General features: G+C 42.4%; 1 long non-coding RNA gene across 1 annotated transcript in view; it reads right to left on the reverse strand.

The window, feature by feature from the left end:
• The window catches only part of LOC309846045, an 88,712-nt gene that overhangs the window by 24,564 nt on the left and 50,926 nt on the right, over positions 1–13,222 (reverse strand). The window lies entirely within an intron of this gene.

The raw sequence follows: 13,222 nt of genomic DNA on the forward strand, positions 1-13,222 counted from the left end.
TCACTTACAAAGGAAAAATACTGTTATCAGATTTTTTAGTAGGATACATGGATACAAGAAAGCAATGAAGTCTTTTCAAAATTCAGAAAGTACAGAATTTCATATCCAGCTAAACCTTCATCCCAATGTGAAGATATGATAAAAATAATCTAAGACATACAGAGTCTCAGAATATTTGCCATACAAAAGCCCACATGCAAAACATTTTTTAGTGATGTGATTATATAGATAGAAAAAAATCTAAAGGATGATGGAAGAAATATGTGAAGTAAAGGTGATAACATATTTGTAAAGTTTGTGGTTGTCTTAAAAAAAAAAAAAAAAAAAACTAAAACCAAAGAAAAGAGAAAGCAAAGCATATCCACAAAATGAAAGTCCTAATATATGGATAACTACTTTTTTAAAAAAGATTTTATTTATTTATTTGTGAGAGAGACAGAGATTGAGAGAGCAGAAGCAGGAGAAGTGGCAGGCAGAGAGAGAGAGGTAGGCTTCTCTCTGAAGAAGGAGACTGATGCAGGACTCAATCCCAGGACACTGGGATCATGACCTGAACCAAAGGCAGATGCTTACTTAACTCACTGAGCCAGGGGTCCCTAACTACTATAGATAAAGATGGGCTAACTTGACAAATAAAAACCCAAACCCAATGTGTTTATTTGCTAGACAAATTGTAAGGTAACATACAAGCTCAAGATGAAAACAAAGGATGAAAATGATTAATCAGGCAAGTAGAACAAAATGAAGTTGGTGTTAATATAATATTATCAGGTAATATGAAGACCGCAACCTTTATTCCAAAACAAGCCAAGGTCTGAGAGAAAGGACAATTACATAGCTCCACTACTTATGGTTATGGATCTAAAAATTCCAAGGAAATTTTAATAAATCAAATTCAATAGTTCATTAAAATTATCATATACCACAATGAGCTTTTCCCAAGTATATGAGAATAACTTTCCAGTTAGAAAATCCATAAAAATAATTCACCAGATCAACTAAATATTGTTAGCACAATAAGAAAAGAAATTGGAGGGGTGCCTGGGTGGCTCAGTGGTTAAGCCTCTGCCTTTGGCTCAGGTCATGATCTCAGGGTCCTGGGATTGAGCCCTGCATCGAGCTCTCTGCTCGGCAGGGAGCCTGCTCCCCCCTCTCTCTCTGCCTGCCTCTCTGCCTACTGGTGATCTCTTTCTCTGTGTCAAATAAATAAATAAAATCTATAAAAGAAATAAGAACTGACAAAGAAGACTAAAATAAGCCTTGTTTTCAAATATGTGATTTTCTTGGACCAACTTTTTTTTAAGGATTTTATTTATTTATTTGACAGAGAGAGAGAGAACAAGCATGGGATCAGCAAAGAGAGAGGGAGAAACAGGCTCCCTGTGGAGCAGGGACCCCCAACATGGAGCTCAGTCCCGGGACTTTGGGATCATGACCTGAGCCAAAGGCAGTCACTTAACCAACTGATCCACCCAGGTGCCCCTGGACCAAATTTCATAGTTGTTTTTGGTGAGAAGGGTAGTCATGGCTGGCGCTGGAAGTTTGTAAAACCATTTAGAAGCACAGTTCGATCTTGTCTTGTAAAGTTGAACTTCATGGACCCCAAACCCAGAAATTTTCTTAACTCTGTGCTTAGAAGAGGGCTTGGCATGCTGTATGCCAGAACACACAGCTATGCATGCTCAGAGCACTGTGGTTCACACTAGCAAAGACACGAAATCCCCATCAACACAGGAGCTGATGAAAAGGTCATGGTGTATTCAAATTAAATAAACTCCACCAACAAGCAATAATATGGACAAGTCTTTCCAATATAATAGTAATTAAAAAGTAGAAATATCAAAACTATTTGTCCTTTTTGTAGTATTAAGAATGACAATAATAAAATATATTTTAAACAATAATAAAATATATTTTTAAAGGACTACAAACAGATGAGATAAAATGATTTAAAAAAGAAAGGACTAAGCCAAGCAGAGAAAGACAACTATCATATGATCTCCCTGATATGAGGAAGTGGTGATGCAACATGGGGGCTTAAGTGGGTAGGAGAAGAATAAATGAAACAAGATTGGATTGGGAGGGAGACAAACCATAAGTGACTCTTAATCTCACAAAACAAACTGAGGGTTGCTGGGGGGAGGGGGTTTGGGAGAAGGGGGTGGGATTATGGACATTGGGGAGGGTATGTGCTTGGGTGAGTGCTGTGAAGTGTGTAAACCTGGTGATTCACAGACCTGTACCCCTGGGGATAAAAATATATGTTTATAAAAAATAAAAAATTTAAAAAAAAAAAAAAAAAGAAAGGACTAATGAATACAAGATTCGTGATGATGGTTCCTTTCAATGCGGAATCTCAGGGGTAGAACAGAGTGGACCACAGAGGCAGATGTATGCAAGTGACTGTCAGAGTCCTAGTTTCCACATTGAAGGGCCATTTACAAAGGCTTGTTACATCAGATTAACTATGCAAATAAATGCTGTAGTGTCATACGTGACATAGGGATTATGATTAATCCAGTTCTAAGTCCCTGAGATGGAAAAGAAATATTTCAAATGGGAGACTTCAGGTGTTGAGGCCCTGGAGGTGATTTCTTTGAGCAGGAGAGCTGTGTGAGTCATGCACTTCAGTGCCCATTTATTCTATGAGCCCTGGAGGCCTTCCTAGTACCTTAAATATAAGTACCAAGACTGCTTTAAAGATCATGGCGAAGACCCTACATTTCCACACTCAGATACCCTGACATTAGCCAGAGGCATGCATTTGCTGCTGCTCCAAAGTGGTAGTACGTTAACCTTCTCCTCATCCAAGCCCCACCCTCCCTTACTGTTCTGCCTGCTACCTCCAGAGAGTCACTCCTAAATAGCAAAGCTAAGCAGACATCTTTTCCTATATCACTACCTCTGGAATCGAGTCTTTGGCTGGGTCTTGTAGGACCTCGGTGATTTTTCCCCAGTAAAAGAGTGCTGCAATACTACCAGCCCCTGAATATTTCCTGCATCTTTATACCACCGAGGCTTTGTTCATGCTGTTCAGTCTACTTGCAAAACTCCTACCCTCATCCTTTGAAATCCCACTCATTTTCAGATCTCGGTGCCCCTTCCTATTCTGTGCAGACCTAGAGAGAAGGGGCAGTGGGTAGAAAGGTTATGACTGTCTAGGTGTTCAGGTATAACTACAGCTTTCCCATAGACAAAGTGTAGACATTGAGTCAAGCCTGCAAATCACATCCAGGTTGCAACTGAGACCTCATTCTGGTGTTCCCCACCTATGTAGGGCTTGAAACTCTGATCTCTTTTTCAGTCTCCCAGAGGTGGTTTCCAGACAGCAGTATGGAAAGAGCTTGGGCTTTGGAGTCAGACTAACTTGAGTCATTTTGCATCTACCCTTTAAAATGTATCAATCACGTGTTGTGATGAGTACTGGGTGTTACATGCAACTAATGAATCGTTGAATGCTACAGCAGAAATTAAAGAGATACTATATGTCGGCTACTTGAACATAATAAAAAAAAGCTATGGGAAAAATAAATAAAAAATAAAATGAATTGAACCTATGGGACTTTAAACCTCAACACTCGGAAAAACGAGAGAACAGTTTAAATAGTGCAAATGATTCTGCCCATCATTTCATCAAGTTTGCGATGTTCAGCAATGAGCATGAGAGGACACATGAGAATATGTTGCTTATGGAAAACTACACGTTTTGTACTTTACTGACAACTTAAAGGACTTCCCAGGTAATTTTGACTATGAACAATGTTTACCTTACACGCTGGTTTTGAAATTCTAACCCTGGGTGAGAAGCTATTCTCCCACAGAAGCTTTGTGACTTTGAGCCAAGTCTTTCAATCTCCCTGAACTTTGATTTCCTCATTCTTACTTCTTTTACAAGTGTGGCACTTAAATATCTTCCATCCCACCTGAGCTGTCTTCCCACAAAAAGTGGGATCTACATTCCTTCCTCTAAAATATGGGTGGGGGGGTGGTGGGGGGGTGACTTGCTTATCACCAACAGAGTACAGGAATGCAATGTGAATTCAGAGCAAGGTCACAAAAGGTGACCCAGCTTCCACCTTTTCTTTTGTTTTGTTTTCTGGTACAGTTGCTTTTGAGTGCTGAACCTCCATACAAAACCTTCATTTACTCAGACACCACCATGCTATGAGGAAGCCCAGACCACGAGAGAGGCCACATAGAGGTGCTCTCATCCCAGTAGGCAGACAGTAGCAACTGCAGACACATGATTTATGATGCCTCCAGATGACTCCAACCTGGAGCTGGTGAGCCCCTGAACTTTTGCATCTTCCAGCAGAGGTCCCAGACATCATGAAACAGAAACTAGCCTTCCCTTTTGTGTCCTTTTTGAAATCCTGACCCATAGAACCCACACTCATAATAAAATGGTTGTTTTCTGCTGCCAGGTTTTGGGGGTAGTCTTTCAAGTAGCAGTAGAAACTGAATCAAAGATTTTTTTCTGAGGAATGAATAGATGATTTACATAAAATACCTGGTACAAATCATGTGCTCAGAAAATGGTGGCTGGTACCAGTCTTGTGTCTTATGCTCCATCTAGCAGCATGAGGTCAGCACATGGTTTTTCTGAACCAAAGCTTCTCATTAGGAATATCGTCCTGAGTAACTCCAAAGTGTGGTGTGTGCATTAAATAGAATGATGGATATGAAACATTGTAACACTGTGTACAAATCAAAGGAACACTTAACATTTATATTATATTCGTCCACTAGGAGCTGAAGATAGGAGAGCACTCTAATAATCTTTCAGTGGCAGTCAATATCTGAAATTCTGAGATCAAAGGACCTTGGCCTGAGGCTCCACATTTGCTTCCTGTTAGAGATCATGAATATCAATTCTCCATCTAATAAGCTGAGGAAGGAGATTGTGTCATGTTTATCAGCTTCTACCAGTTCAAATGTGACCTGTATAGGACATGTACAAGATATTCAATTCAGCAACCATGATACAGAAATAAGCCCATGAACCATAGTTCCTTGCAATGCCCTGTGGGGCCAGTTCTATGGACAACAGAACAGAGGAGATCTTAGAAAACACCCATAAGTTATAACAAATTGTCACAACTTGAAAGTTGCCATCTCTCCACATTTACAGGCTTCAAGGATGGCACGTCACATCCATATAAATCAAGAGGGTAAGTACCATGTTCAACTTAAATGCTGAGATTCTAAGATAGAGTTATGTCACCCAGTGCATTGATGATTTGGAGGGAAAAGCACCCCATAATAGAATTTATTTGTTCATTAAACGAGTTTTGAGAGATGATTATGTGTTACCTTTGAAAAGGATACAATGATGAGTCGAAGAAAGATTTTTGGCCTAAAAGAACTTACATACTAGCCAGGAAGATATGGTGCATAAATATAATTAGTCTTCTCTCCCACTACTTCACTTCACAGCCTTGTGCTCTAGCCAAACAAACCACCCATTCACTAGTCATCAAACCTCCCCTGGTGTCCCTGCCTCTATTCACAGGATTTACTCCAACAGGCTTCCTCTAGTCTTCATGACCGTTTGTTTCCACAAACCAAGCTCCAATGCAAATCCCTCCACGAAGACTTTGCTGATACCCCAAAACAGTTAAGTGATCTCTCTCTACTCTAAACGTTCTTTGTATTGGCTTTAAAATGTGGTACTTCATAGTTGAGTTAATTTATATCCTTGTCTGAACTCCCTGGGAGACAGGAGCTCTGAAGACAGGATCTGTGTCTAAGAGGTTGATGATCCAATCATGTCTTCCACCAGATATAATCAAATGCAGTAACATTTTGATAAAGCGTGTCTAGTTTCCATAGCAAGTGTTACTCCTCTCTCCCCCTTCTTCTTCTCTGCATATGAAACTTAAAGTGTGGTTATGCTGTGAAGACCTGATATGGACCCTAGAAAATATGAACCCAAAGTACGGGACAACACAAAATTCTTATGTTTCTTTTCTAATGTTTGTTTTTTGAGCCTAAGACCTGCAAGCATCCCCAGACGTCCTGTGGCAAAGATCATCCTCCTAGTTTCTAAACAAAATCCCTAAAGAATAGAAAGATTGGGCAATATTCTGCTGTGAAATGTCAGAGCTGGAAGATACCTTAGGGAATATCTAGTTTAATCAGTTTGTCTTAAATATGGGATAACTGAGGTTGGGAAGAGGGGTGAGGCTTGTCCAAGGTCACAAAGTGAGTGGACCTCGAACACAGTCTCTGAGTGGCCACAGCAGTGTCCCTGTCTATATACAAGACCGAGTTGACAAGCTGACCCTGCTCTTGTTCAAACCCTGTCTAAAAATTCTGCCCCCAAATTGCCTAGACACGCATTACAACAGACCTGCTGGAAGCTTTGCTGAACACATCATGCACCCAACTTCTATAAGGCTAAAGAGCTTGAAAAGAGCTGGACATGCTGTGTCACCAAGAGTTCCAAAGGAACCACATGGTGACAAACAAAAGACTGAGCCCAAAGACAGCAGCCAGAGCTGGTAGAAGATTGTGTCTTTAGAGAGACAGATTCCTAGATCTGAGAGAGCCTTGGAGAGCATCCACAAGAGGAAGCAGCACTGCCACCTGAGAGAAGGGTCTTGTCTTCTAGAAAGGACCCTGTAGTTTACCTGCCACGTCACATTCAAATCACCCGCCCTCTCCCGTCCTCAGTTTCTAAGGATATAAAACAAATAAGTTGGTTAGATAATACCAAGCATACTTTTCAAATCTGATACTTTCCTAGTCTACAAAACATCCCATTTCCTAGTCTGACAGGTGAAGGAAAGGAGGCTTACAGAGGATCTGTAACCTGCTTAAGGGTCACACAGTGTGTTGGTGGCACAGTGGTGAACACAGCCCAGGCCAGCATTTTATCTAAGGTCCCACGTGGCTGGAATCCGCTGTTCCAAGCTGCCCTGTGGCCTTGAGGGGAATTGTGCAACTGCTGTCCGAAGTCTGTTGCAACTGCCCTCTTCTCCATCCCCTTGAGACTACTGGCCACGTGCAGAGGACTGCAGGAAGAGGGTCTGAGCCTTCTTCGCCCTGGAAGTGGAGCAAGGGTCAAATCCTTGCCGTGCTTTCTTCCCTTTCAGTAAAACGAAACCAAAACCAAACCCTTTGACTTTGGAGACAGAGAGGATCCAGAGGAGGAGACCCTCAGCCTCTGCTTTGCAGAGCCCCAGCACCGTGAGTCTGTGAGGGCAAAAGCTTTTCTGGGGCACGTGGAGCTCCCACCTACATCCCTGCAGAGTGAAGCCAGATGAGGAGCAAGAACCAGAGCAAGGCACTTGACCCAGAAGCAACACTGGGGTCAGGGTGTGGAAGCCTTCAGCCAGCATGGCTCAGAGACATCTTTCTGAGTGACTCTGGGTCACTTCCAATCCCATCTAGAAATGGGGAAGGAGGTAGGTAGAAGGAAAAAGATTCCTACGTTATACCTCACATTACCTTTGAGACTTACAACTTCTCTCGGGGCCAGAAACAGAAAGCCTTTTCCTCACCTAACTCCTTTGCCATGCAGAAGAAAAGCTGTTTTAGAAAGGGGAATTGAGGTGGGCCAGCTCTGAATATTGGGCATGAGTCTTAGAAAATCCGATAGGTGTCTTATCTTAAAGACACCCATAACCTACGTCTCCCACTTCGCAAACCCTCAAGCCAGGAGAACTCTAATTGATGATCCTGCTTTTGAGGCGCTTTCCTCAAGGTCCCAAGAAAGGCTGTAGCAGAGGCAAAAATTAGATAGAGATTGCCTGTTTCCCTGGCCCCAGTGCCTGTTGTTGGAGGGACACAATGAAAATAAGAAAGGAAGCAAGTCTCCAGAGAGATATCATGCCTCTTCCTAAGTCTTTTTTTTTTTTTTTAATAAGCTTCAGATAACCAGAAGTTTGAGGTCAAAGGATAACTTAAGGCCATCAGAAGTTGGCCAGATTGGACTTGGGGCCTCTAGAGAATTCTGTCCTTTTGGCAGTCAGATACAGTGATGAACGCCAAGCCAGGCCTGTGATTTGGGCTCATCTCCAGGCCCCTCCGAGCCTGGGCTCCAATAGGCACAGGGAGCTCGGCAACAAGCAGGGTCCATCCCTAAACATACGTTTTTAATCAGAGACACTGGGAGCTGGATGGAACCTTAGCATGATTTAATTCCTCTCACTTCACAGCAGATGTAGAAATTGAAGGCCAGGCAAGGGGACAGGACATGGAATGCTTGTACGAGGTCACATGGCAATTTAAGAAACCACACAGTAGGGTGAAAAGGGGGAGGTTTGGGCTGCTAACTCGCTTCCAAATCTCTGCTCTGCCACTTATGGGCTAAGATACCTCAGCTGAGTCACTTGAGCTCCTCGAATAGCAATATCCTAATCTGTAAAATTGAAGGGGTCACAGCTACATTGCCAAAATTACAGGACTGTTAGGATAATTAAATGAGTTGAAAAATATCAAAGTGATTCATAAACAGGAAATCATTATTCATACTTTAATCTTGGTATTAAATTATAATAAAACACAACCTAATAATAACAATAGTGTATTCTTCTGAGTGCCCGCCGCATGCCAAGGACTCCACATCCATCGTTTCTTTAAATCCTAGGAAGACCCAGGAAAGACTTTCACTAGTAACCATATACTTGGAACAGGATTTAAGCCAGATCATTTAAATGTAACCTCTCACAGAGTACCTTCAACCCTGAGTCTATTCCCAGACCAAACTTGGCTCCCCCTTTGTCTCACTCACCCCTTTTCTACTGAATTAGCGGCTCCTTGGTATTGAGCACAGGATGTATCATGTTTTTTGGCCCCAGGAGACAGCCCAGTACTTCATACAAGGTCAAGATCAGTTAAAAATAAATAAAAATAAAATAAAGGGCAACCTGATAGATACATTAATATTCCTTTTTTAGAAATACCTTGATGGAGGAATCATTGAATTGGAAAGGGTTTTTGGTTTTTACCCACAATATACCAACATCTGGCTAAGCCAGGTAGAGAACAGAGATGTTCCAAGATAACTAGGCCATCTAGAAAACCTGAGTTAATAAAAGTTTTCAAACAAGGAGATGAATCTATCAGATATAATATGGCAATTTGTCAAAAGCCCTTTCTTTTTGCTTCCATAAACATCTCTGTTAGCTTTTCACCAACGTGATCCGTCTGCCCAAATATAATTTCAGGTCTTCCCTAATACACCCCAAGCAGTGGGACTTTGCCGGTGTTTTTTCAGCCTGTCTTCATGACATACGTCATGACATACGTCAACCTGTCTTCATGACATACGTCAACCAGAGATTGCTTCCTAACGAACAGCCTTGCTGCCAGAATAACTGCCTCCACCTTCCCAGGGTTTGGGACCTTTCATCTTCCTTCGACAGTGTTGCAGTCTTCCTTCTTTGGCAAGGCTGCATTTTTTGGAAGATGGCTACAACAATCTCTCCCATACCAGGTGCGTTTCCAGAAACCTGTCACTCCTCCCATCACACTGTGGGGTCTGAGTCTCCTTTTGAATCTGGCTGGGTCACGACTTGCTTGTAATCATTTCAATACTGTGTAAGTGATGCTCTATGGTTTCTGAAGCCGCATCATAAAAAGTGATGAAGCCGATTCCTCTTTGTTCACATGGAGTCCTGAGCTGCCGAGTGAGCAGTCCAGCTGCTCTGAGGCTGCCATGCTGGGAGGAAGCCCGAAGAGAGCCACACAGAGGGATGACAGGAAGGAGCCCTGAGAGATGACTGGCTTTCTCCCAGCTGCTCTAGTGCCCCCTCCCCAGCGCTTCCTCCAGCCATTGTCTACAACCACAGCAACTGAGCCCTGAGCCAGAGAGGCTCAGCCTCGCCCAGCCCAGCCCTCTTAAACTCCTAAACCACAGTTGAAACCACTATGATCTGGGGTGTTTTGTTTGCAGCCCAAACAACTGGAACGTACCCTTTTCCCCATCCCGCTGCCCAATCTGATTAAAGCAGCATAGACACATGCCAGGGCATTATTAGTATCAGGGAAGATGTTCAGTCATGCTTCTTTCCTCAGCTCTTTGTTAATAGTAACGCATCTTGGCTCCACCACCTATCACATGAATGCCCTTAGGACATCTCATGACATCTCAGACCTGGCTTCCCTCAACAGGAAAGGGGAAACAGACTGTCCATGAGGACAATCTGAGGACTTCACAACACTCCACATTTTCTTGAGAATGTTCATCTACACTGCCTCATTCTAATCTTTACAACAACTTCGAGAGGTTGCTGGGAAGATGTCATTATCCCTCTGGCCTAGTTAAGGAAAATGATATTCAGAAAGGCTGAATGACTTGCATAGGTCACAGGAGCTACTGGTCCAGTTAGAAGCAGATCATCCGTGTTCCAGAACCTGGCCCTGGTCTGCACAATATCATGAAGTATCAAGGTTCCTAGTTGCTTTAATTCCTTCTCCACTTGTATCCTCGCTTGTTTCCCTAAAATTCTGTTCCATTTTTGCCTGCTGCCCCTAATCATTATCTCTTCATCCTTAGCTCCTCAAATTTGGTATAGACTCAGTCTTTCACAGCTTTATAACGTCTCCTTAAATCATCACTCTCAAAGGAATGTGAGACACACCCTCTTGGGAAGGAGGGATGAATTGCCTTGAAACCAGTGAACAAGAGTTTAGATTTCAGACAAAGCCCAAATGCTTCCAGAGCTTCCTTCATTAGCTTCACATTTTTGAGATTTAAATCAACCCCATTAAACGGATCTTCAGGAAGAGAGAAATCCAGCCTGGGAAGTTATCTAGTCCCACTCCTGCCTTGCCCACAACCGTATAGTAAGATCAAGTGAAGCCTGTACTCTTAATCTCCTGTGGGTCTTAACATCTAGTATTGTGGCTTCAGAGCCAATATTTGTTTTACTCCTTTCACTGGGAACAGGAAAAAACTTGGCAAAAGTTCTGTTCATCATTTCCAGTGGATGCTTGTCATCATAAAGCAGGACCTGGCAAAGAGTCAAGGAAGGGGTTCCAGCCTCCCATGGGATAGCCGTGGATCTCAATATACTCAGAACCCCAGGTAACACACCTGAGAAGTACCAAATCAAGGGTCCAAGGAAGAAGGCCCTGGAGTGCTATTCAATTCTCTGGGGACTTAGAGAGCTCTGGAGTAGCTTCAAAGGGGAGAGTCAAACCAATTATTAAGTGAATCTAAATTGTATAAGTTGTAGCTGCACTAAACAAATGTATGACTTTGGGGTAATCAATTCCTCTCACTTTCCTTTCTTTGTTAGAGGGATGAACGAGAAATGGTCTAGAAAGCCAACTCTACCATGTTCTGCTATGATGTTCATCATGCTGAGCCCCAGCTTCCACATCTGTAAAATGGGAAAAACAGCTCTATAACAAGGTTGTAGTGAGAATTAAATTGGACAGTATGTATAGAAAAGTGTAGTCTTGCAACTTAAACTAAGTGGGTGGCAAATGTTATTTCCCTTTCACCATCTCCTTCCCCTTGCATTCTAATACTCTCTGCTCTCTTGACCAAATTTACCAGACAGTTGCTTGATTTTTTTCTGATCTTAATCAAGTCAAAGAAGGTTAGTGAGGTCATGGTGCATAAACCATGCTGAGGGTCGAGGGCAAGTTTTAGGTAAATTGTGGTTTTAATGTATGAGAAAGAACCTGTAACTAGTGGGGGTTTCCATTTTTCAGTGGTAAGATGCTGCAAGCATGGGTTTGCAGTAATGCAGAGCTACTCTGCTCTCGGCACTCTTGTGGCCGAAAGATGTTTTAAAAGCCCCTGTGTTCAGATGACCCTGTTACTAATTAGTAAAGTGTCATTTCTATTTTTAATTCCACAAAGAGAAAGGCAAGTGAAATTTGCCCCACACTACTACCTCCAAATGGATGATATTACTGAACAATTATTTAATGTCCTCACAACATCTGCTTTTAAAAATATTTTTAGGTCCATATTGAAACTGCAAGTTTATGGATAGTCCAAATACCAAACTCCAATGCCCAACTGGATATTCTTGATACAAAAACTTTATCCCCTTGTCTAAAGTTAGTATTTGTCACTTGCTACATAAACATGTTGAGGGAAGAAGAGATTAAGTTGGAATAGTCTATGTTTCCAAAATAATACTGGTGATGGTAACAGGAGTTCACACTTGTAGAGCATTCTATATGTGGCAAAGAGCCTTCATTGCTATCATTTCTCTTGGGTGTCCCAACCACTCTGTGAGGTTCACATGGAAAGAAATTTTATCCCCAACAACAGATGAGAAAAAAGAAAGTCTGGATGTTCAAGTGATTCATCCAAAATCAAGCTGCATTTCCTGAATTGGAGTGCCCCAGGAAGACCTCTGGTCAACTCAAGGCATGGAGGCAAGAAGTTCCTCAATTATAAATCCCAGTACTGCATGAGCTCTATGCTGGCCTATGAAAGAAGGGGAGCAGGTGGAGGGAGACTTGGGCACAGACCACTAGCCTCTAGAGAAGTTACATACAAGTTAGGAGGAAGAAAATAGACTGAGGAATACACAGGACTGGGGAACTCAAGGTAGAGCTGGTGTAGGAGTTTCCTGTTGCTGCCATAATAAATTATCACAAACTGTTTGCCTGAACACAACACAAAGCTATCCTCTGATAGTTATAGAAACCAGAAGTCCAAAGTTAGTTTTCCTGGGCTTTAAAGTCAAAATGTCAGTGGGTAGGCTTTCTTCTGGGGGTTCTAAAGGAAAATTTGTTTCCTTGCCCTTTTTGGCTTCTAGAGGCCACTTACATTGACATGTGGCCCCTTCCCCTTCTTCAATGAGTATCATTCCGGTAACTGCTTCCATCGTAACGTAGCCACCTCTCTGGCTCTGATTCCTCCACAGCCCTCTCATGGAGACCTTCGTGATTACATTGGTCACAACCAGATAATCTCTCCATCTCAAGAGCATTAATCACATCTACAGAGTCTCTTTACCATGTAAGGCAACGTATTCACACTTTCCTGGGATTAGAATAAGGGCATCTTTGGAGCCATTCCTCAGCCTACCACAAGTGACAAGGTAACAGGTGGATGATGGCAGCCGTTTTTTCACTGGTAAATGCATCGATGGCAGCCGTTTTTTCACTGGTAAATGCATCACTCGCATGGCTGTGTTTGCCTGTCTGAAAGGCACACTCCTCCATGCCACCTGATGTGTAGGGGCCAAAATAGGACGCCTATCTTCTGATTCCAATTAAAGTGCTCTTTCAGGCACATCATACC

This window comes from Mustela nivalis (genome assembly GCF_964662115.1).
Source record: "Mustela nivalis genome assembly, chromosome: 1".
Taxonomy (NCBI): domain Eukaryota; kingdom Metazoa; phylum Chordata; class Mammalia; order Carnivora; family Mustelidae; genus Mustela; species Mustela nivalis.